Below are 25793 nucleotides of genomic sequence, written 5' to 3' on the forward strand. Positions count from 1 at the left end.
GTAACGAGTAGTCATTTGAGTTACTGTTGCCTTTCTATCAACTGAAACCAGTCTGGCCATTCTCCTCTGACCTCTGGCATCAACAAAGCATTTGCGCCTAAAGAACTGCCGCTCACTGGATATGTTCTCTTTTGCAGAACATTCTCTGTAAATCCTAGAGTTGGTTGTTTGTGAAAATCCCAGAAGATCAGCAGTTTCTGAAAAACTCAGACCATTTAAGTGACTTTGAACGTGGCATGGTTGTTGGTGTCTGCCTGTCAGACACCAACAACCATGTCACGTTCAAAGTCATTTAAATCTCCTTTTTTCCCCATTGATGCTCGTTTGAATTGCAACAGATTGTCTTGACCATGTCTACGTGCCTAAATGCATTTTGGAGCAGTTGCCAGATGTACCTTATAAAGTGTCCGGTGAGTATAAACAATGACGCAATAAAATGTAAGAGCAAATCACACTACAAACAAAGAAAATTATACTGTATACTGTACTGTTTAGTTTTATTTTTGTGGCAACTTAAATTCCCTTGATATTGCAAAAATGTTAATTTATTTGATCTGCTTCCATTGCATTTGTTCTTGGCTTTGTTTCAGTTTTAGCACTGAAGACAGAATATTATGGAATGTATATTTCCAACTTCTCAGACACACAAAGAACATATAATGGTGCATAAACATTAGTCTATTTTATTGTTTATTATTAGTCTGTTATTGATTGTTTGTAAGATGTTTTTCAAAAGGTATTTCTATAAAGCGGTCAGCTTTTTCTGTTTTGATTTACATTGTGGACTCCTGTGTGCGTCCGAAATCTTATTGGACTGAAATTTGCCATGAAGTGTATTACCAGTCTCTAAAGTTAAAAAAATGCACTTTGATTATCGGCGTATCCGTTAAAATGGGCTCATTGTTTGACTTGGCGCCAGACAGCTGAATAAATATACTGCAACATTACAACAGACAAATAATGGCTCTTTTCAAAGGCTTCTTGACATTCATCTGTGCAAATGATAGAAAAGGAGACAGAATGCATTTAATCTGAGGGGCGAGGGAGACGTCCTTGAGGATAGAGCCATGAAAAGAGATGAAAGGTTTATTTAATCTATTTCCAAGGTAAATGATCTCGCGTCACTGCTCCTCTCCCCGGTGAGCCGCTGATTTTGACTGAAAGCTGTGCCGTGCCATTACATCTTCTCAAATGATAACAGTAATGCTAAGCGGGCTATCTGAGCAGCACCTAATGGGTGTCATTCTTTCTGGTTTGTTTCAGTCTAAGCTTCTCTAATAAAGAGTTTCCAAATGTTTGGTTTGTGTAGGCTGTTTTACATTAATATTTTTGAGTGCAAGTCTCTAATGAATTGATCTAGTTCAATAAAAACAGATTTACCACAGCACAAAGTAAAGTATTAGTTAAAAATATGAAACTAGAAAAGTAAAGTTCATAGACAAACTTTATGGGGGCTTGAGAATGCCTCGTCTGAAATTTCACACTGAAACTGTGGTTATTTATAGTCAATGAGGAATCATATGATTGGGAGATCCTGATAGGTAAATGTGAGATCTGCAGTGATAAATCATAAGCATGTGATCCTCTCGAAGTTTGTTTATAAATAAACTTCAATTAAAAGTAGTTTTTAAGACATTTGAAACAGTTGGCATGGAAAGAAAACTACATCTATTTTAGCATGTTTCTAGTTTGGATTGGCATGTTTCTTGCTAAGGCATTGCTAGGGTGTTCTGAGTGGTTACTGAGGCGATGCTAGGCGGTTGCAAGGGTGTTCTATGTGGTTGTTAAAGTGTCGCTATGTGGTTGCTAAGGTGTTCTGATTGGTTGCTTGGCGGTTGCTAGGGTGTTCTGGGTGGATGCTAAGGTGTTGCTAGGTGGTTGCTAGAGTGTTCTGGTTGGTTACTAAGGTGTTGCTAAGGAGTTCTTAATGGTTGCTAGGTGCTTGCCTGAGGGTTCTAGGTGGTTGCTAAGGTGTTTTAAATGGTTGTTAAGGCATTGCTAGGTGGTTGCTAAGGTGTTCTAGGTGGTTGCTAGGGTGTAGCTAGGTGGTTGCTAAGATGTTGCTAGGCAGTTACTAAGGTGTTCTGAGTAGTCGCTAGGCAGTTGCTAGGTGGTTCTAGTATGATTTTGCATGTTGCTAGCATGTTTCTAGTTAAACTAACATGTTATAGCATGAATTAGTATATTTGTTAGTATGTTTCTGGGTGACGCGAAGGCACAATAGGTAGTGCTTTCGCCTCACAGCAAGAAAGTCGCTGGTTCGAGCCTCGGCTGTGTCAGTTGGTGTTTCTGTGTGGAGTTTGCATGTTCTCTCTGTGTTCGCGTGGGTTTCCTCCGGGTGCTGCACATTCCCCTACAGTCCAAAGACATGTGGTACAGGTGAATTGGGTAGGCTAAAATTGTCCGTAGTGTATGAGTGTGAATGAGTGTGTATAGTTGTTTTCCAGAAATGGGTTGCCGTTGGATGGGCATCTGCTGCACAAAACGTGCTGGATAAGTTGGCGGTTCATTTCGCTGTGGCGACCCCTAATAAAGGGACTAAACTGAAAATAAATTAACGAATAAGTAATGTTAGTATGTTTCCAGTATGAACTGGTAAGTCCAATGTAAAGTCAATGACAATGTTTTTTTTACAATGGAAGTCTATGGGACAGTTGCTAGGGTGCCGTAAGTGGTTGCTAGGGTGTTGCTAAAAAGTTGAAAGGTCATCAGTGGTTGGCAAATTAGTAGTCTGAGTTAAATGAGCGCAACCTTAAGTCTGTAGGACAGTCTAGCACAAAGTTATGAGGTCACAAAGTTTTCACCTTCTGTGAGGTAGCTTGAACAATCAAGTAATGCATAACATCAATTCTTCACTTTTGAACTTTAGTGCTATGTCAAAAAAAAAACCTAATAAATCCAGGGTTCTCTACAAAGGTGAATGGCAGGTCACTCATTGCAGTCATTTGCGCTATCTTGGCTGTGATGTCCTGTGCCTTGTCACGAGGCAGTCTTTTCTCTCTTCTTCAAACTCTCCTGTAGCCTCAGCTGACTTGTCTTCAGTTGGGTTGCCTAGATAAACTCGCTGTATTGTGTCAGGTGTTTGTTTTTAAGGTGCCTTATCAGGTTTGTTTACATATCTCACAATTAGGTACGGCAAAGTTGTCGTCATCAACTTTATAATACCTCCAGACCGCAGATATACTCGCAATTTCCGCTTCAAGCTGCTTCCGTGTTCTACTTTGCCAGCATTTAACCAATAGTGTCTCTGCAACAAAGTGATGTCATGCCGCCGCATACATTACTGTTTCTGTGTAAAGCCAAGAAAGAGGTCTAACTCTGTGCCACTGCATAACTATAGATGTGTTAAAAAAAATAATGAGAACATACAAATATATTCGAGTCCTGATCAGGAGGTAATGTCCGATTCCGCTCAAGTTTAAAACCGCATAATCGGGCCTGATTTCAGATCACATGATTGGATCTGGACATCCCTATTACGTAGATTATCGGAAAAACTACACTTGTAAATGAACTTTTAAAAGTAGGCACACTTTAACTTGGAAACATTTCAGGAAACAACACTGCATTTTTACTTTATTATCCTTGTAACTTAAAAAAAAAGATAAATATATACTGTATATATACAGTATGTATATAAAATCAGTTTGAATTATTTATTCAGTTCCCTGCATGCATGTATTGAATCACTCAAAGCTTCTTTAACCAAATCCCACAAGAAAATGCATTTTATGTATTTACCATATGAACCCTTAGAAACAACATTGTATGAATACATACAAAATGGTCACTGATTTGCCAAAACATAAAACAGTTATGAAATCCCGTGAGATTTTCTAACTCTGAGTTGTAACAGGACATTTAATAACACTGAGAACATGATAAGCGGTGGATGAGGTGAACATGATTGAAACCAAATCTGCAAATGCATCATATTCTTTGCCAGCGAAGATCTTTTTTTAGCTGCACACCGTGTGTACTGTCTGTGAATGATTCTAGGTATACATTCGATGTCATTTCAAAAACACATTTTGTAACTAAGCAGATTATTAAGCTAAAAGTAGAATGCTTTTGCCTAGACACAGTTTGATTACATTCCAGATAAAAAAAATGGAAAGAAGGTCTGTCAAAATGAATTTGATTTTTTGTTATGTTGTTATATGTGCTCTTTCAAATTGAAACAGTACACACTATCTGACAAAAGTCTAGTCGTCGATCCCAGTTGTAAGAGCAACAAATTGACTTCTAGTTGATAGTTTGGAAAAGTGGCAGAAGGTAAATTTTTCTGATGAATCATCTGTTGAACTGCATCCCAATCATCATAAATACTGCAGAAGACCTGTTGGAACCTGCATGGACCCAACATTTTCACAGAAATCTGTCAAGTTTGGTAAAAATTATGGTTTGGGGTTACATTCAGTATGGCTCATGCAAGAGATCTGCAGAGTGGATGGCAACATTAACAGCCTAAGGTATCAAGTCATTTGTGCTGCCCATTACATTACAGACCACAGGAGAGGGCAAATTCTTCAGCAGGATAGTACTCCTTCTCATACTTCAGCCTCCACATTAAAGTTTCTGAAAGCAAAGAAGGTCAAAGTGCTCAAGAAATGGCCAGCCCAGTCACCAGACATGAACATTATTGAGCATGTCTGGGATAAATGAAGGAGGAGGCAATGAAAATGAATCAAAAGAATCTTGATAAGCTCTGGGAGTTCTGCAAGAACGCTTTCTTTGCCATTCCATATGACTTTATTAATAAGTTATTTGAGTCATTGTATAGATGCAGTCCTCCAAGCTCATGGGAAGTGACAAGTAAAGTCAAACCTTACTGTCCAAATTAAAAGTCAAGGCATGATCATATTTTATTGTGGCAAAATAAGCGTAATCTAGAGGCCTTTGCCTTTCATATTAGCCACTTCTGATACCAAATGATCAACTAGAAGTCAAGTTATTATTTGTTCTTTCTAAAACTTGGATAGGCAGCAATGCTCACAATGCATAAATGTGACTGTAAAATATACTGTATATATACTGTGTATATATGTTTGTCACCTGCTAACACTGCCAAATTTATCACTGGCCTTAAAAACATCAATTGAGCATAGCATTAGTTCAGTCGGATTTCATCTTGACATCAAAGTAGTTTACATGCATTTTAGGGATTCAAAATCCAGAGTGAATTTGTAATTGGTAAAACTTTTCGTCTACTATAATACTTTTGATGGATTCGGATTTCTGTCTTCCAATCCTTCTCAATCAAGGATCAACTAAACGTTCTTTTCTCATTAATCTATTATTGTTTATTTGAATCAGTATTTAATCTTGAAATTATTTTGACTAAGGAATAAACTTAATACATTGCCTAATGTAAGAATGTTCAGTGCATTTGCCTCTCTCTTTGTAACTATTTTCAGGAGCCACCAAACCTCTTTCTTTCCTCTAGAGTGGAGCTGAAGGCCTTGATGATTGGAAACAACTGTTTATACATGTTAATACTGTCTAAAAGGGATTTTGATATTATTATTATGTGTTAATTCTGTTTAAAGTGATTCTCCTTTTTATTCAAGATAGACTTTGTGTACACAGTAAAACCCAAAAAGTTAAGGTAAATCAAATCATTTGAGAAAACTGATTGCAACAAACCATTCAAGTTCAAAAACTAATCCTAATACTGAGTACTGTGAACTTAAGGGGTCACGAATCACCAAAACACATTTTATGAGCTGTTGACAGTCGTATATGTGTCCCACACTGCTAAAAACACTATTAGGACACCTATATTTCATTAAAAAGTGTAAACTGGTTGTTTTTGCGTTATTTCAAGCAAATTCGTACTTCCGGTTTGAAACAAATTTTTGAAGCTGCGTCACGGCCATGCGATAATAGCGTCTATTCCAGCGTGCAGACTGGACGTCTGTACCAGAGTGTGCCTTATTACGTCACAGAGTGTGCTGCATTAATGCATGAGTAAGGCTTGGTTCAAACCAATCAGCTCGCTCTATTGTGCAACTTCATTAATATTCATTACTGCCACAGTGTTTACACGACAGAGACACCACGTTGAAGCGTGAAGTGTTGCTTTTATAGTTTGCTGCCGTTAAGTTTTGATTTCATTTTCTCTCTGTGAGAGCTCAGCTGGAGTCACGCATGGATTAACAGTGTACGCGACACTCGATCTATATGGATGCTGTGAACTTACTCCATTTAAGTTGAAGTAATAAGGTATTTAATTAACTTATTACCTTCAACACTGAGTTCAAACCTCTTTTCAAATGAGTAGAATTAACTTTCAGTTCATTTTGAGTTAACTACACTCATTTCATTAGATAAAGTGGACTGTTGGGTTTTACAGTGGAGTGAGAACATAGCAGCCTGAATATTGAATATACCAGTTTAAACCAGTTGATGAGACAGCTGAGGATACCACAAAACAACCTTGAGTTTTTAAAACAGATTGTTCTCTTGCGGTGTATATGCATCCGAGTATGGTCCACCATCGACCTGATCCAAGAACCATGTCGCCATCCATATCTCTACTCAGATACAATTCCTCATTGACTTACATATTTAGAATTGTCTATCAATCGGAACCATTTACCTGAATCACACCCTGTCTGGTTTTGTGTAAAGAGTAAATTTGCTGTGTTGTTGTACTGCAAGTCAGAGTGGCCTACAAACTCATTTGCGAGTGTTGAAGCTGGCTTCTCCTGAAGAAATTGCAAATTATCTTCAGTAAACTTTCTTTTTTATTGAATCTCTGACCCTAGTTCTTCATCTAACAGACTGGTCATTTTTGGGTTCAAACTGTAAAATATCATTACACTTTTTTGTCTTGTTATTTTGGTGGTCAAAGCGGAATCAATATGTGGAGGTTAAATGATATCAGGGGTTTTAACATTAAAACGATTAGCATTTTTGACATGTTTTTGACATCATGGTGCCTGCTGCGATTGTTAGTTTTTGAAATCCTTATTAAAACCTTGAACTAACACAAGGAAGCGGTGAGGTCCTGTTCATACACACACAGACACACAGCTGCAGACGAGAGCAAGCATCAGGTGAAGATGAAAGGCTATATTTATTGGCATCTAAATGAATATGACCAGGTCAGGCGGCGCCTTCAGCCCATATCAGTAATAATGGAGAGTCGGGCTGCCGTCCTTGCCTTTTTCACTCTCTCTCCAAACCTCAATGAATACCAAACCTGGCCGGTGGAACTTTTCGCAACGTTAACTGTCATGACCCTGCACGGCCAGGCAAAACGGCTTAACTAAGCTGTCAGCTCTAATCAAGCCAATAAAAGGATCAGATAAATGTTTATTACATTGTGGGAAAAGATCATTTCTATACTGAAATTGAGGATGACCTTTCCAGATAATTCCTAGTTGGCTTTTTTAAATGGTGGATAAATCACCGTCCCTTTGTTTGAGGCTGATGTGCTGGAACCTCGCTGACGGAGGGTATAAAACATTGTAGCCAGTTACTTGCTCTAATCTGAGGCCCAATTTAGTCATACAATCAAAACTGTTATCTCAGCAAAGTTAATGGTGAGTCAGGGACACATTACATATACAGTAGGTCACTCTGTGCAGTGTAGCTTAGCCTTTAGCTCAATTGCTGCTTTAAGACATTTGACTGGATCCCCAGGCCACAGAAACACCTGATTAACTCATATGTACCTTGTGAGCATAAGAATAGCATTGCACCAACATCAACCTTTCCCCTTTATTAATTAGTAGTGCTATTATATACTTTAATTTATTCACTTAATCTTCCAAAACTCCATTATCCCACACATATCTACATATTTCTCACGTAACTTTAACAAGTATTTTTTTCTGTTAGGAAAAATTGTAAACCTTTCTTTCTTTCTATGTATTATTTAATAATTTGTGTGTTTTGTTTGCATATTTAACTACATATTTGCTTTCTTATAATAGACAATGAACAGAAATGCTTAAAGGTATAGTAGACCCAAAAATGATTTTTTAAGGCAACTATTTGACCCCTTTTTCAAGATTTAATATAAGTCTTTTGTTTCTCCAGAATGTGTCTGTAAAGTTTCAGCTCAAAACACCCATCAGATTATTTATTAGACCTTTCTAAATTTTGGAATTTTCTGCTCTGAATACAATGTAACTGTTTTTGTTGCCTGTGCCTTCAATGCTAGTTCTTAACCATAGTTCTTTAATGCTGCGTCAGATATACAGTACAGTGACAGACATGAAGGAAGCAGATTTCACGTAACGTTTGTGAGAAATACTACAGTAAGAACTTTACCAATGATTATTTGATGTATTTGTCGTGGAGTTAATTTAAGCCTTTTGATGAGACACGCACACGCACGCACTTACACTCTCTCTCACACACACACACACACACATTGCACTGTTTTTTCACGGCAAATGTGACATATTACACATTAAAATCAACTGCTGTATGGATATCCGTTATGTGAATGTAAAAAATTAACCTTATTTAACGTCCACAAACTGAGATTGAAGTGTCTTTTTTAATAATTGTACTGACACTGTGATAATAAAGTAAAGACGGTAAAATCACTGTAATTCATTATAAACATGCGCTGTTGTAAAATGTTTTAAACTTGTAAAACTCATTCTTGATCACATTTGATGATGATTGATGATCACAGAGCGCTCAACAGATCTTTTATTCCTGGTTGCTTTGCGCTTATCCTGTCTTGTTGATATGATTATACGTGTTACTATGGAGACATGTTAATACGCGGCTGTCAATCCATTCAGCGGGCGGGGAAACCACACTCCTATACTCACGTTGTGGTGAGCCTCAAAATGGGTGGGATTAGGAACCTATTTTAATGTCAGGAAATTAAAAAAAGAGACTTGTTGTGTTTCTATTACCCCAACAAAACCGTAGATACACTATCCTTACACACAGTTCTGTCCAAGCAGCTTACAAAAGATGATTTTCATCATAGGTGCCCTTCAAAGAGCCCCTATTATGGGTTTTTGAGAATGATCTTCCATGTATTGTGTAACACAGTTCTAAGTGAAGTGAAACATCTAGTTAATACTTAAATGTGAAAGTGCACAGTGTTTAAAACTATTAATTCATTTATAAGAGTCGACTCATAGTGCTTCAAATGAATCGTCTTGATAACAAGTCTTTAGCCATTTCGGCGTGACGTCGATACGAAACTTAGACCACGGCTAATTGTTATGGGAGCAAACCCCTGAAAATATAAACCCTTCGGCTCCGCCCACAAACACTGTAGCAAAAAAAAAAAAAAAAAAGAGGAAGACAAACAATGTAGCAGATCCCGGTTAAATCAAGTCAAGAAGACGCTGTGCACAGCTGGATAATTTTGGAAGTGTGAGGGAAAGTTAGTGTTATTTTACCAAAAGATACCAAAAGATGAAACTGTGAAGAGTCAGTGGTTGAGGTTTATTTTTGTAAAAATATCTAAGCGTTATAGCCCAGCCTTGTGCTGTTCGAGTGCTTCTGGAATCTACACGCTTACAACGAGGCATTTGTCGGCCATTTGTTAAAGGACGGAACAGAAAGACTATGGATCTATGGATATAAGGAACTTTGTCAGAGCTCGACAGGAACTTTATCAGTACATGAATCAGAGGATCATGGATCATTTCACACAAGGGTAGGTAAGTGTGATTAAAATAGTTGCCTCCTTGTTTTCTCTAGCTTGCAAATTAAGTATTTAATTGTGTTTTGTAACTTGTAACCGCATGTACTGTATCAGGTTAACTCTTTATATTTTCATATCGCGTCTAATGCCACGTTAAAATGGTGATGTGTGCCACTTTTTTTATGGATTTAAATGTGTTTGTGAGCTTGCGTTCTACTACTGTTTGTCATTGCTATGGCCACCGTTAGCTGTTCTTACACATGTGCAGCGGTCAAGTTTCAAAATAGTTCAGCTTTTGCCACTGTGTGCATTAATACTGAATGTGTGCCACTGTTTTATTTATGGTTAAGAATAGAGCAATATGCTGGTGTTTAACTGCATTGGGCTCACACACATACCTGCCAACATCTGTCCCTGAAAATCCAGGAGACCTGGGGGCGGTTAGGACTGGGGGTGACCAATCGCAACAGGCTGTCATTGGTCCAATAAGCGCAGATTAGCTTCGCGCTAAGGAGGGATTTGGGAACAAATGAGTCGTTGAATGATTCATATGGGATTCATTGGAATAATTGGGTAAAAACACATGCATAGAGACCCTTAAAACCAAAATATAACCTTTTTTAATTATTTATAGGGGCTCTTGAAGAATTTGGTTTTTCTAATGAACACAATAGAAAATTTTAATGACATAAAATACTAAATGGTTATCATATAGCAGAACTCTTTAAAATATCTTTATTTTGTGTTCAACAGATAAAAGTAAGGGCAAAGGTTTGAAACAAATCGAGGCTGAGTAAACAATGACAAACTTTTCATATTTTGAGAACTATCCTTTCGACATTCAGGAAATGTTTATTATGTAGCGGTCTAAATGATGTAACATACAGTTAAACATTCATTTAATGATATATATATAAAATATATATGTGCATCTTTGCTACCCAAATATGACAAATAAATAGTTTAAATATATATTTTTTAAAACACTGATCAAAATCTTTTAAATAATAAACATTTAAATTGATCAAATGAAAAAGTAATATAATTAAAATTTGTTAATTAAAAAAATATTAGGCAGCACGATGGCTCAGTGGGTAGCACTGTTGGCTCACAGCAAGAAAGTTGCCGGTTCAAGTGCTGGCTGGGCCAGTTGGCATTTTTTTGTGGAGTTTGCACGTTTTCCCAGTGTTCATGTGGGTTTCCTTTGGGTTCAGTGAATTGGATATGAGTGTGTGTGTGTGTGTGTGTCTGTAAATGTGAGTGTATATGGGTTTCCCAGTACTAGGTTGCGGATTTAAGGGCATCTGGTGTGCAAAACATTTGGCTGAATAGTTGGCGATTCATTCTGTAGTGGTGACCACTGATAAATAAGGGACTAAGCTGAATGAAAAGGAATGAATAAATAAATGAAAAAATATTAAAGAATTAAAATTAGTTAATTAAAATTAAGAATTAAATTAAAATTTGAATTATATACAATAATTAAAGATACTTAAAAACAACTTAAAAATTTCGTATTTAGGTATATTTAGGTATATAACTAACATATTATATATTTAACGTAATGCTGTATTTTAACATTTTGTATTATTTTAAAGCAGTTCTAAGGGAAGTGCATGTTAATGCCCTAAACATCCCTAATTAAGTAAAACGAAATAACCAAATTGTGGATGTGAGGAAGATGGGCTTGAGTGTGTCACGCAGACCATTAGATGGGTGCAGTGGCCTGTGAGATGCTGTATGATTTTAATTAGCAGGAGACTGAAGGCCATGCTGATGTGGGATGATGCGGAGAGCGGGATTGTGTTTAGTCGCACCTCACACCAGGATTTCTCCTCCAAGTGGCTTTCGTCAAGCTTGACTTGCTCTCTGGCTACAAGGTGAAGTGATCTGAAATGAGATCTAGTGGGGCTGCATTTGTCAAAATGTAATTTATACACTAATGAAAAATAATCCCGTCAGAGAGATTTTATAATGTAGGTATTGTATAAGTCACTAAAGTTCAAAGATTGTTTGCTCATTTTTAATTCTTGCTTAATCCAATTTTATTCATTAAAACTTTAGGTTCTTTACTACTATAGTTCCACAGAGAACATCTAGCTTTCATAATGTATAACCTTTCTATTGCAAAAAAAAGTTCTTTATAATGGGTAAAATATTGTTACAACTATTAAAATATTCTTCACACTAAACAAAAAGATTTTTAGAAGGTTACTGTGAAACTACCCTTATGTAATATTTATTTTTAAGAGTGTAGCGGTTTGCAAAATGTACCAGCAATACACTTTTAAGAATTGTTTCAGGAACAAACAAAAAGATGCCATACACACTGATGCCATACAGTAGTATAGCCTGTTTTTTTATTTTATTTTATTTATTTTTTTATAGCTCTCTGCAACTCTCACATGGTCGCCCACTGAAGCTAAGCAGGGCTGCGCCCAGTCAGTACCTGGATGGGAGACCACATGGGAAAGCTAGGTTGCTGCCGGAAGTGGTGTTAGTGAGGCCAGCAGGGGGCGCCCAACCTGCGGTCTGTGTGGGTCCTAATGCCCCAGTATAGTGACAGGGACGCTATACTGCTCAGTGAGCGCCGTCTTTCGGATGAGACGTTAAACCGAGGTCCCGACTCTCTGTGGTCGTTAAAAATCCCAGGATGTCCTTCGAAAAGAGTAGGGGTTTAACCCCGGCATCCAGGCCAAATCTGCCCACTGGCCTTTGTCCATCATGGCCTCCTAACCATCCCCATATTCCAATTGGCTTCATCGCTGTCTCCTCTCCACCAATCAGCTGGTGTGTGGTGTGCGGTCTGGCGCAAAATGGCTGCCGTCGCGTCATCCAGGTGGATGCTGCACACTGGTGGTGGATGAGGAGATTCCCCCCATTGTGTGTAAAGCGCTTTGAGTGCCCAGAAAAGCGCTATATAAATGTAAGGAATTATTATTATTATTATTATTATTATTTCCATTTTTTTTAGATTATAATAACCCATGGAAGCTTTTTACACTGTAAAGAAACTTGAGTAAAGGTTCCATTAGAGAACAATAAAGGGTGTACCTGCATGCAAATCATTCTACAGGTTATTGGTACTTTAATGTCATAACTTACTGATTTACAGCAGCATAAGCATGGCTAAGTTGCTAAGTGTGCTTTCTTTATAATGAAGCAATATTTTCCACGTAATAGAAGAATGCATGCTATGAGCACAGTATAACAGCTTACAGGCCAGACACAATTTTCTATGCTGAATGTTTGAATAACACTAACATATTTATGCTTCTTATCTGACCTCAGACTTTAAATTAGGACATAGCATTTGTCTGCATCTGAAAACTGCTTCAGCAGCTTATAAACACTAATTTTAAAATTAAATTGCACATTCAATGAAGCACTCAAAATAGTGTTACAAATCACACTTTAAGAATCAATACTGCTTCACCTAACACAAAAAGTTTAAAACTATATAGTCAAGCCTGAATTCTTTTAGATTTTCTGACTGGAAATGACACAGGCCTCTCCCAAAAGATAATAGGGTGATGTACCAGCCTGATCTCACAAGGAAACATAAGTATTTTACGTTTTGTCAGTTTAGTGGCTAATTCATACGAATTCGTATGAGTTCAGTTGTACGATTTTAAAAAAGGAGGCGTGGCACTAAACCCCACCCCTAACCCCAACCGTCATTGGGTGATGAGCAAATTGTACTAAATTGTTCGAATTAGATCGTACGAATTCATACGAAGCCACTAAATCAAAAAGTTACGAATTGCCATGAGATTGCGTTGGATGTACAAAAGGCATCATTGTGGAAGAAAAAAAAAATTCAGCTTTTATTTACATTTAAATAAAAACTTTAGGTCAGAATTTGCCAAGTTTATTAATAATTTTGGGCTTGACTACACATTTAAAAAGTTATTTGGCTTTAGTGCACTCACTGCACCCCACTGAAATGGTAAGGTTTAAAATCAAATTAATACATATTAAAACTCTTTAACAATATTAAATATACATGCTGAATCAGATAGTTGTTGTCTTTCACTGAGTCACAGTTCTAAAGTTCAATTTCAAATGGTTTATTTTATTTTCAAGATATGAGGTGACCTATCTGCTGCTGCTCCCAGTAGTATAGTTATAAACTACTACTACAACATTCAAACTCACATTATTGGCATTTAACACTGAATAAAACACAAAAGGTGTACCTGAGGTGATCATTGTCAGTTTATCCTGTTGTTCAGCTGCAAGAAATAAAAGTCATTTCTAAAATATAAATTTCAGGTATTGATTAGAACAAAATCTCAATTTATTATGGAAAATATACCTTCTATCGTGTACCGTTGCTTTTATTTAGAACATGACTTAAATCAGCCTTTAGGCTCAATAGTTAGGCCCACTTCTGTTGATGTTGTCAATCTGGCAACCTGCGCTTGTGTGTGTTTTAAACAAGGCATGCAATGCCTAGTTTAACCACTGAGTGTCAAACTTACATACCTTTAAGATGGTTTAAGAGGACATGCCTTGTGTCATCATAATTCAAATTGTTTTAAAATTATACTTAGGGTCTTATCATATTCAGATTTTGCCACAGGTTTCCTGTGAGAATTGGGTTTAGTGGTAGGAGTAGAGTAATGCTATATAATAAGTGGTATTTTTTTTACTATATAAAATGCATAGCACATATTTTGCCAAAACCTCTAATACCAACATATGTGTGTCTGTTTATTTATTTACTTTTCAATAACATTCCATATTACGTTTTGTAAAAATGTGTGCTAAACTCAAAGACCCATAGTAAAAAATTCCATAATGACTATTTGTGCTTGTTTGGACATTATTTAGATGTTTGGACTATTTATTTCACTAATACAACAGTGCTAAACTATTGGAATTGTAATAACTTGATCTTATTCCATTCGATAATATTCAGACTTTTGCACTGTTGACCATAATGGTGGAAATCAGGCTTAATGTGTTTCTAGTTAAGTTCTACCCAACCTTCGTGCAGACACAAGCATGCTCTCATTACATATATATTTATATTACAGCTCACATATGCGATGGACACCGCACGCTGAAATGGAAACACATTATCTCTAAACCCACGCTATAGAACGCCGTCTGTAATAGGAAAAGGAAAATAAAGACTTATGGAAAACCAAATGAGGTATGAACTGCCATAAGCACAAAGAAAATGATTCCCTTTGGAAAATCGTGTATTTGCAGAAGATAATTTCTCCTGTGTCTCAAAGCACTTGACCCTCTGTGATTATCTCCTCTATGCTTGAACTCTCCTTGAACTTAGAATAACCATCACACAAGTGGGATATGGCCATCTCCTTTGCATCTGGTTATTCTAGCTCCAATTTGCTGCCTAATACAGCAATTACCTTGATCTATGGCTGAAGTCACCCTTTCATGTATTAGTATTGGAATCAGCACATTTACTGAAAGAAGCACCTGACTGTGACCCTGCTTTTGCTTTTTAATGTCTTGATTAATTTGAATAGTAATTAATTGACTTTCCAGGTCGGACATTTCAAGTGGACAACCCCTGACGCTTAATCTTCTCATGTGGAAAACGCTGTTTTGTGAGGGATGACAAGCCCATAATGTTCTCAGGTTCATCAGAAATCGTGTACATGCTGATTTATTAGCCCATCAGAAAATCAGAGGTCATTATAATAAAATTCAGAATGACAAAATATAGTTGTTTAAACAAACCCTAAAACATTTAACCAATAGAACACAAGTAAATAAAACAGAGATTTAAAATGGTCCTATATTCAATAAAAAGTAAATCACAAAACAAAATTTATTTAAATATATATTAGGGTTACGTTTAAGGTATGGTGACACAGTGGTTAGCACTGTCCCCTCACAGCAAGAAGGTCGCTGGTTTGAGTCCTGGCTGGTGGCATTTCTGTGTTGAGTTTGCATGTTTTCCTAGTGTTCGCATGGGTTTCCTCCGGATGCTCCGGTTTCCCCCACAGTTCAAAGGCATGCGTTATAGGTGACGAATAAACTAAATTGGCCAAAGTGTATGTGTGTGAATAAGTGTGTATGGATGTTTCCCAGTACTGGGTTGCAGCTGGAAGGGCATCCGCTGTGTAAATCATTTGCTGGATAAGTTGACGGTTCATTCTGCTGTGGCAACCCTTGATGTATAAAGGGATTAAGCTGAAGGAAAATTAAATTAAATTAAATTAAATTAAATTAAATAAACATTTAGGGCATCTTTAGTGCAAAATTCCAGTAATTCTCCTTCGAAGACTAGAGGGCACTCTCACGGAAACGTCAAATTACCATAAAGAAACTCAGGAAATCCCAATACAACAGATAGAAATACAAAGAGATAGAAGTATAGTACAAACAATACAGATATAACTGTTTTTACAATAAAAGAAATGTGTCAGTTTTAAAGAAATATTTTAATGGTAAAGCAAAAAAAAAAAAAAAAGACAATGAAAAAGAAAAAAAAAAAAAAAATAAATAATAGGGATGTAACGGTATCAGAATTTCACGGTTCGGTAATACCTCGGTATGAATGTCACGGTACGGTATTTATTGAATCATTTACAGGAAAAAAAAAACTTTTGAAAATACTCCAAAAAAGTGCCAAAAGTGTCAATGACATACAAATTAGCCATCTATCTGTAAGCTTTGAAACAGGAACTTCAATTTTAATAACAAAAAATTATTAAACCATGTAAAAATATAAAGTTTCAATTTAGTATTGTTGAAAACTCATCACATTCAACATTTAATCACTCACTCACTTAGATAGAGATGGGTTTAAAGGAAAATTATCATATAAATATAATCTGGTAAAAGCTGGTATCTCTGGGTATTTACAATGTCCCCTGCAACAGAAAAAAAACCCTCTCATTTGGGACTGAGGTTTCTGGGACAAGAGAGATATGACTTGGCCCAGGTTGACAGCAGTGGGGTAACGTTGTGCATTGTCTTTCCCCCACTTGAGAAGACAAACCATGAGTGAGATAGAGATCTTTTTGCGGTACAAGTCAATGTCTGCATCAATCTGAACAGTGTGCTGTGTTTCTGCAGTCCCCATGACTGTTATTAGTCGTATTCCCCAACTTGCAGGCACGTGCACACATAGGGCTCAACCTGTGCAGTGCACATGCCCTTTTTAGTCTTGGATAGAAAATGCCCTTCCAAAACGATCAAAAGTGCCCCCGCGACGCGACACAACCTCCGTCCAATCCAGCCCTTCAGTAGGCGCGCGACAACACCTCTCTTGAATATGCGCGCTCAACCCCCCCCCCTCGGCGCTTTACAATACGCGCGCCACAACACAGCTGATCAGAACGCGCGCGACAGCACCGCTATTCAGCACGCGCGCGGCGACAACACCCGCTTTAGGTTCGATCATTTCCATCTTTTTTTCATCTCCGCTACTAGCAGCACACTCCATTTCCGTATGGCCACGCCTGGGCTGATGGGAAATGTGGTTTCAGCTACGTCCCGTTCGCTTCATTCGCCTGAGCAAATTTTCTCAGAAGACCTATAGTTTTACCGAGTCATGCGACTTCGGTAATATCGAAAAAAATTAATATTGCGGTATGACGGTATTTACAATACCGTTACATCCCTAATAAATAACAAATAAATAAGAGAGGGCACATGAAAAAAATATACAAATGAATGCAGACTATTAAATAAAGCACATTTTTTAAATAAGTTTTAACTGTTTTCTAATTCCAATTGGAAATTCTCGTTTTAAAAAATACAAAAAAATGTGTATATTTACATTTATTTATAAAAAAAAAAACTTTCCAATAAATAATATGATGTTTATATAAAAACTTGAATTAAGGGATTGTTTTTCTTTAATGTAAAACCCCAAAATAATATGCTTAGAGAAAGCTTAGAGAAAAAAAAAATGCGACAAATCTTTTGCACAATTAGAGAATTCAGACCAGAAAGGTTTATCAAAGAGACATTTCCATAATAAGTGAGCAACAAACTTAGTGAAGGTATCACAGAAAGAGCAAGAGACGTTAGTGTCATTTTTGACTTTCTGTAAGAATTGTTTAACTGGATAAAACTTGTGAATAATTTTAAAAAATATTTCTTTCACTTCATTTGTTTAAAAAAATTATGAGGGAGTGACCAAACATACGACCATTTATTATCATCAAAAAGGTGGTTACAATAAAAAAAAGAAGAGAGATTTGAGATGACAAGATGTAAAAATAAAGATTTTATGATTGGATTTATTAGGGGAGAAACAAATAGATCCAATAACAGAAGAATCAGGCCTAGGGCGACATACAGAAATGAACAAACTGTTATTTCTAAAAAGCGGAAATCACATAGTGTTGCATTATAAACAGAACATGTACTGATTTCATTTATTCAGTGGAACTTAAAAACATGACGATGGAATCACCTGAAGGATTCATAGAAGGATTTATTTTACACAATCTATGGAAAAACATGTTGTTATATGTGGTTACCCTGGGGTATATGTGGTAACAGCTGCAACCCAACACCGGGAAACACCCATACACTCTTCCATTCACACACATTGATACAGTACGGCCAATCTAGCTTATTCAATTTCCCTATACCACATGTTTTTGGACTCGTGAGGGAAACAAGAGCCTGGAGGAAACCCACGCGAACACTGGGAGAACATGCAAACTCCACACAGAAATGACCCAGCCGGGGCTCGAACCAGCAACCTTCTTCCTGTGAGGGAATCGTGCGACCCACTGTGTCACCCATGATTAGATTAGAAGTCATTATAAATTGATGAATTGAAATTCAATTTTAAAACAGATTTTAAAATCTAAACTATGACTCTGTGCAGTAAACTCTGCTCCATCTGAAAAAACACATGCTGGAGGTGAGAACATACTAGAACTGACTTGACAGTGCTGAAAACAGTGCTTGGAAATCTTGGATCAATTGCCCAGCCCTAAGTATAATGAACAAATTTTCAACTCCTATATGGAGTGATGTCATTTGAACAAAATTACGTGAAAACAAGGCTTGTTCAAAACAGCTAACCAAAAACAGTGTTTGCAGAAAGTTTGCTTCAGCTCATAAACACCTTTGAACAACCACTGGTTTGTAATGAATTGCATTAGTATGTGTGGCTCTGAGGCTTCAAGTTTCTTGACTTTTCTGGTTCATTTCCTCGGCGCAGTTATTCACACATCTGTGTGTAAAAATATAAACAATGACCTATGATAGGAGCTGCTTTATAGCAGCTCTAGAGGTGTAATTCTAATCGAATGCAGCACTTACCTTTTATGTTTGATAATAAAAAACTGCTTGCTTTAAAGCAATCTATGGTATTAGGTGCTTACTTGACTGGAGTGCCAAATTAAAAAGCCCATGGAAGCATCCACATCGCTACAATATGCTTTCCTAACATCCTTCTCTAGTTAAACCTCTAGCTTTCCACATTTAGTAGACCTTTATTTACTTTTGATTTTCCGGCCTTATATCAATAACGTACAACAGAAAGACAAAGTGTTGAGAAAGAGAAAGGGATAGGGTTAGAAAAATAATATTCTTTTCACCTACGATAGCTGTAAAAAAACCCACAAAGTTATGCACTAACAATGGCCTCATAACCTAACAGACAGAGAGAAATTAAAAAGTGTGAGACATACACTGTGAGAGAGCATACAGATTCAGTTTCACCAGGAGATGAAAAAACAGATGGCCACCCTCAGCAAGACATGAACAGAGGAGATTTGAAAACATCTTGGGCCCCAGCAGCTCGTAGCAAATCAGTCTGCAGAGCTTCCACAAGGGCAAGAAGAACAATCACACATAGAGGAGGTTTCCCTGCATAAATAGACAAAGAATCTAACAAATAAAATTCATAAATCAATTTGTTTTATTTAATAAGTTCTATTAGTAAATGTTAAGATTTACATAGTTTAGTCGGGGTTGTAAACATGGTTATGTTTGAAACATATTACATGTACAGAAAATATATAGGATCACATATAAAAAGGGCATATAAACTCTTTAAAATGACTGCTTTTAAGAAATACCTTCTGCTCATCTTTTGTTTTAACAGGGATAGTAATATTGCCGGTAGTCTTATTCACTAGTGATGTAGGATATTAAAAAATAAATAACTGTTTTTGCAATATATATAGTGATATGAAAATTATTTTATCATATGAGCTATATTACAAAAATAACATATTATTTTAGACAGACATTTAGCAGACACTTTTGTCCAAAGCGGTTTACAATAGAGGAGGTCTTCAGCGATTCAACAAGAAGAAACAATACATACAAGAAGTGCTGCTTATTCAAAGTAACTTGTTTGTGCTCAGAGAATTAATGCTAGAGTACTTTTTTAGAGAGAGAGAGAGAGAAAGTGCTTTAATATGTGGCTTTTATGCATATATATATATATATGTGGAGTTGTTGTTTAGTTGTTGTTTGAAGGATGCCAGTGTCTCTGCAGTCCGAGTGGGAATCGGAAGATAATTTTACCAGCATGGAACATTGGATGAAATGGTTTTGGAAAGAAATTTATAGCCGAGGACTTTGTTACAAGATCACCTGTAGGTAACTACAAGCACTGATAAATACGATAGAGAAAAGATTTAGAACAAACAGTGTTTATTTATTTATCTTATAAGGAGAGTGTAAAAGTATTTAGGCACAGAAACTGAATAGTAATGTAAAATACAAATAAGCAGTCTGCACTGTGTGAACACACTTCATCATTTTTAAAAATTAATTTAATGTTGCCATTTCTAGTTCCTGAATGTTTGGTTGTTTTTTCATTAAAATTCCTTTTAATGTTTATTATGATTGTGATTAAACTTTGAATATGAAAACTTTAAATAGATGTGATCTGGATACAAATCCATTTCTGGCCATTTTTGAGTTGGCAATAGATGCTAATTGCTAACCTTTCAGCTACTGTCAAAAAGGCTTTAGGTTTTTCTACTTTACTAGCAAGATGTCTTATCCTTTTAAAGTGAAAACACGTCTCTCCATCCTCGTTTGACGCATGGATAAAATAAGTCTTTACTTGCATTAAATTAGAAAAGATCAGACTTAAGGCTGATTTATACTTCTGCGTCAAACACCGGCGTATGTTACGGCGCTGACGCATAGCCCTTCGCCGTGGCCATCGCCGTCACTGACGTGCACCTCTCAAAAAATGTAACTACACGTCGCAACAACGCGTAGCGTAAGCTCTGTGATTGGTCGGCTTGGTAGCGCTGATGAGTCTGGGCGGGACCGAGAGCCACGCGAATGGCGCGAGCGATTGTTTACAAGTGTGGAGTCCCGTGAAGGAGCTCCAGATGGAAAGTTTTGTTTTGTGTTTACCTCATAGTTAAAGTTTTTGCACGTCCGCCAGTTCCTGCCTCAAAATGAGCGAGTTTGAGCCACTTGTACATCCCGGAAGTGTTCAGGAAAAGCAAAAAAGCAGAGAAGAAACTCGACACAGAGGAACATTTACACCTCACTGCCAACTAGCGTTTCGGAAGTGTTAATGCAGACCGACAGAGACAGCACGCAGAAGTATAAATGCACAGCCACGCGCGTTGCCTGCGCCGTGGGTTACGCCGGTCACTTGACGCAGAAGTATAAATCAGGCTTAACACTGCTTTATTAAAGGGTCACAAAACACCAAAACACCTTTCCTTGCAAACATATTTTGTCAAATTTTAGCAGACCACTGTAATCCACAAATGTGAGTCCACACGCTGTGCTTTCATAGCGGGGAAATGAAAACAAAACCTTCATTGCGGCACAATTATAAACGCAACACTAATGACCCATGTCTCCAAACAATTCTTCTCCTTCCACTTGTTTTAATTATGGTTGGCAACACAACGTGGCATTTCTCTGCCGTTTGTACATTATAACAGGTAAAAGGAGTCTTGGAACCTATATTCTGCATATTAATGAAGTTGCACCTCATTCACAAAACAGTGCGCTGATTGGTTTGAACCAAGTCTTTCTCATGAAATAATGATGTAAACTTGTCATGTTGTACAGACATTCAGTCTCTACACTGGAATTTACACACGGATCTCATGTTTGTGATGTAGCTTCAAAATTTCTTTTCAAACTGGAAGAACGAATTTGTTAAAAATATATATAAATATATATAAAAATATATATAAAAATATAATATATATTATTATATATATATATATATATATATATATATATATATATATATATATATATATATATATATATATATATATATATTTTACACTTAATTAAATTAAATTGTTTTTTTTACTTATAAATTATGTCATTTAGTTTTTCAATGGCAAGTTAGAGGCTGTTGAGGGAGGTAAGTGTTTATTTGGGGTCGTGTTAGCAACAACATGGAAGGATCATTATAAAATGAATGTTTTAATTGATATTCCATATAGAAAACCTAAGAAAAGAAATTTGAAATAAAACTTATATTATCCACAGGCATTCTAATTGTAAATCCTGTCATGTGACTTTCACATATTAATATGTCAAACCTAAAGTAATGTATTATGTGGTGGTACTCTAAAGCAAGGAACAAAACTCTACAGAAGTGAAACAGAAGATGTGATATAACGGTTGTTTCACAAAGCTAAACAGAACGACTCTTTCCTTAGCGTCTGTGCTACATATTGCTGGGATGTTTGGACCATGTTTTACCAATCATAGTCTGTACCTCCAGGGGGAGGGATGAAATTCAGTGTCAGCAATAACACAAAAGACCTTGGTTTAACATTTCGCCCAAGCCATGTCCCCACTTACAGCCTAAAGCTTGCACTTGCTATTCTGGCAAGCTGCTTTAGTCCACAGACTGACAATCTCTCCTCCGGCAGTGCTTGACCATCTGAGACTCAATCTCACTAGCGCGCACACAAACACGCACACACACACATGCGCACACACACACAAACACATACAGCTGTCTTTATGGGGACTTCCCATAGAAGTAATTATTTTTATACTGTACAGACTGCATGTTCGACACCCCAATCCTACCCCTAAACCCAATCCTCACAGGAAACATTCTGCATTTTTACATTTTTTGAATACTTAATTCTGCCGTTTTCCTCGTGGGTTTACATTAAAAATAAAAATGTACCCACTAGGTATTCACTACCAGTCAAAGTTTGGGGTCATTTTTTTTTTTTTTTTTTTGAAAAGCAAATGATTCTATTCATCAAGGCGGCATTTATTAAAATGTAAAAAAAAAAAGATATGTGTTAAATGTTTATTAAAATTTTAACTGTCTAGGTAGTTTCAAATGAAATGATTACTCCAGTCATTATTGCTTTTCTTACTGTTACCATTATTAATAATAATATTGACAGTAATCACAATAATAATTAATATTAGAGTGATTTCTGAAGGATCATGCGACTCTAAAGACTGCAGTAATGAAGCTGAAAATTCATAATTAAAATCACTGGAATAAATTATTAAATTAAATTATAAACTACTTTTGAACAGTTCCTTTATAGTGCAATAACATTTAATAATCCTACAATTTGTACTGTATTTTTGATAAAATAAATGCAGCCTTGGTGAGCAGAATAAGCCTTTTTTATAAACATTTATAAATCATACTGACCCCAAATTTTTGACCGGTGGTGTATAATTACTGGTATTGACATACTTGTGGGGACATTTATTTTCAACAAATTATGAGGTATACAAATATATGAGGTGTACACACACACACACACACACACACACACAAACTTCTCGTGATGATATTGTATATATTGTGGTGATTTTTACTGACATTTGTCAACAATTTTTTAGTTTTATTGTTAGAATTAATGTGGACAAAATGAGAAATTAAATCTGGATCAGATCAAACACCCAAAAATGTATTGCAGTTATTATCAGATGATATAATAACATTAGTCCAGTAAAAACTCTTTCCACATTCTGTAAATAAAAGCTAAAAATACTAAATATACAGTGCTCAACATAAACACCCCATTTTGAAAATGAAGATTTTTTTTTTACCAATTTTCGAGTCAATATAGGTTTTGGTGCATTTGACCAAAACAGATTTATTAAACGGATGTATTTATAAAATAATACAATATATTATTATTAAAATATCTTAAATATTATTAAGATAATACATTTAAATTCAAGCAAAATATTGCAAAAAAAAGACACATTACAAAATTTTAAGCAAATTTGATATTTTTTTCTCTTTATTTTTACTCTTTATTTTGGACCCACTTTATATTAAGTGTCCTTAACCTCCTAGGGCTTAGTGGCCACATATGTGAACAGCACATTTTAGCTCTTAAGTGGCTTTTTAAAATACTTTGAATGTTTTATATTTTGTATACAGTCTCATCCTGCAACTGTGTTGCAGCATATGAAATGTCCCAAACACCATTTTTAACTGTCCAAAATTGGGGGTAAATTGTTTTTACACTCTGATAGTTAAAAAATGTTAAAAAAAAAAAAATTACATGTTACATACAGTATGCATTAAGAAACAGTCAGGAAAAAGTCTTTTATGGAAATTCGGTCTTACTCTAACTTTTAGAGTTTTACTTTTAGAGTTTTACTCTAAAAGTACATTATATCAAAATATGATACTTAGGTTATTCTTATTAGGTTTCAATAATCCCAAGTAGCAAAATAGAAATAAAAATGCATGTAAAAAAACAGCTTGGGCCTTAAGAGGTTTAAATACTATGTGTTTGCATTAAAAAATAAACACACTGCATGTGTTCATAATGTATTGCAGAACACTTCTGGTGCTCCTGAATTGGGATACGGGTAAGGTTAGGGACAGGTTTGGTGGTACGGATAGATTTCAAAGATTTAAGTTAAGATATGGTTAACAGTGTAATTATAGATGCAATTACAGAAATTAATTACAGTTGTAGTTACATACAGATATTTAATCATAGATTACTTAAAAAATCTGAGCTCAATTAAATCATTTTGCTCTATCCTTTATAATAAACAACAACAGTCCATTTCTCAAAGTATGTGTTTTTAACTTATTGTAATGTTGTCTAGCTGAATAACTAAACTGTATTTTTTATATTATCTTAATGATTTATTTATTTATTATTATTTTTCATAAGTTGGGTGTTGCAGACCTCTTGACCAGGTTACCATTGTAAATGAGATCTTGATCTCAATGTGTTTTTATTTGGTTAAACAAAAAGAAACATATATATTTCCTCCCTTTAATAAATTTTTGGATGATTATGGTAAGTTTTTTTTGTTAAATTAGCTTCAGATTTAGCTTCTGTACTGACTAATTTAATGTATGTGCGCAAATACAATATTGCAAAGCATCCTATAGATAATATTTATATATATTTAAATGAGAGACCGTGAGGGGTGTACTCATTCTGTAAATGCTGGCCACTGCATTTATTTAATTTTATTTATTAATTAATTTATTTTATTGTTTTGTTGCTTACATATATTATTGTAGCACCATTTGTAGTGAACACGGCATTATAATCCTTTAATTTATCTCATTTTACAATTCAAAGTATCATAAGCACCATCAAGCACACATGCAAACATTCGCTTTGTCTCTTTTTTTACAGCTCGTCAGTCCAGCAGATCTGCACATATAAACACCCACACACTTCTCCCTCTTTTTCCACAGCTCTTCACAAGCAAACTGTTCGAGCCTCTTGCCTGCCAGCCAGTCAAGATGGCCCTGCAGCCCTGAAGCCAATCCCACGGTCTGGCACGCAGAAGAAAACCGCAGGCCAGCTGATCCTCTCCCCGGCTACCTTCATCTGCTCCTTTGGAAACTTTTGGACATGCATGCATTTTCGAGAGCTTCATGGTCTACTGGGCCGGAGCGTTTCGGGAAAGAAGCCCTTGAGTCATATACAGGCTTCAGAAATCTGTTACTTGATAACCCTGCTACAACAGATCAGTGCCTGTACAAAAGGCAGAAGCTGAGGTTTGAAATGAGGGAAAAGGCCATGGTTAAGCAGCGTTTGGCAGTCAGTGCCTGTTCTGCTGTCAGTCGCAGGCTGTGATTGGAGATTTCACTCAACATAGCCCCAGTCAGAATGGCGAACAGCTCCGGCAGAATGTTATTATTCTGTAAAACTGTCCTCCTTTAGCCTAATGCTATATTTAGGGCTACATATTAAATGGCATTTTGACGATTTTTTTTTCCTGTACATGT

General features: G+C 36.2%; 1 protein-coding gene across 17 annotated transcripts in view; it reads right to left on the bottom strand.

Annotated features, from left to right (window-relative positions):
- Positions 1-25793, bottom strand: part of paqr3a (progestin and adipoQ receptor family member IIIa) — a 228738-nt gene that overhangs the window by 51157 nt on the left and 151788 nt on the right. The window lies entirely within an intron of this gene.

The sequence above is a fragment of the Danio rerio genome, chromosome 5 (genome assembly GCF_049306965.1).
Source record: "Danio rerio strain Tuebingen ecotype United States chromosome 5, GRCz12tu, whole genome shotgun sequence".
NCBI lineage: Eukaryota > Metazoa > Chordata > Actinopteri > Cypriniformes > Danionidae > Danio > Danio rerio.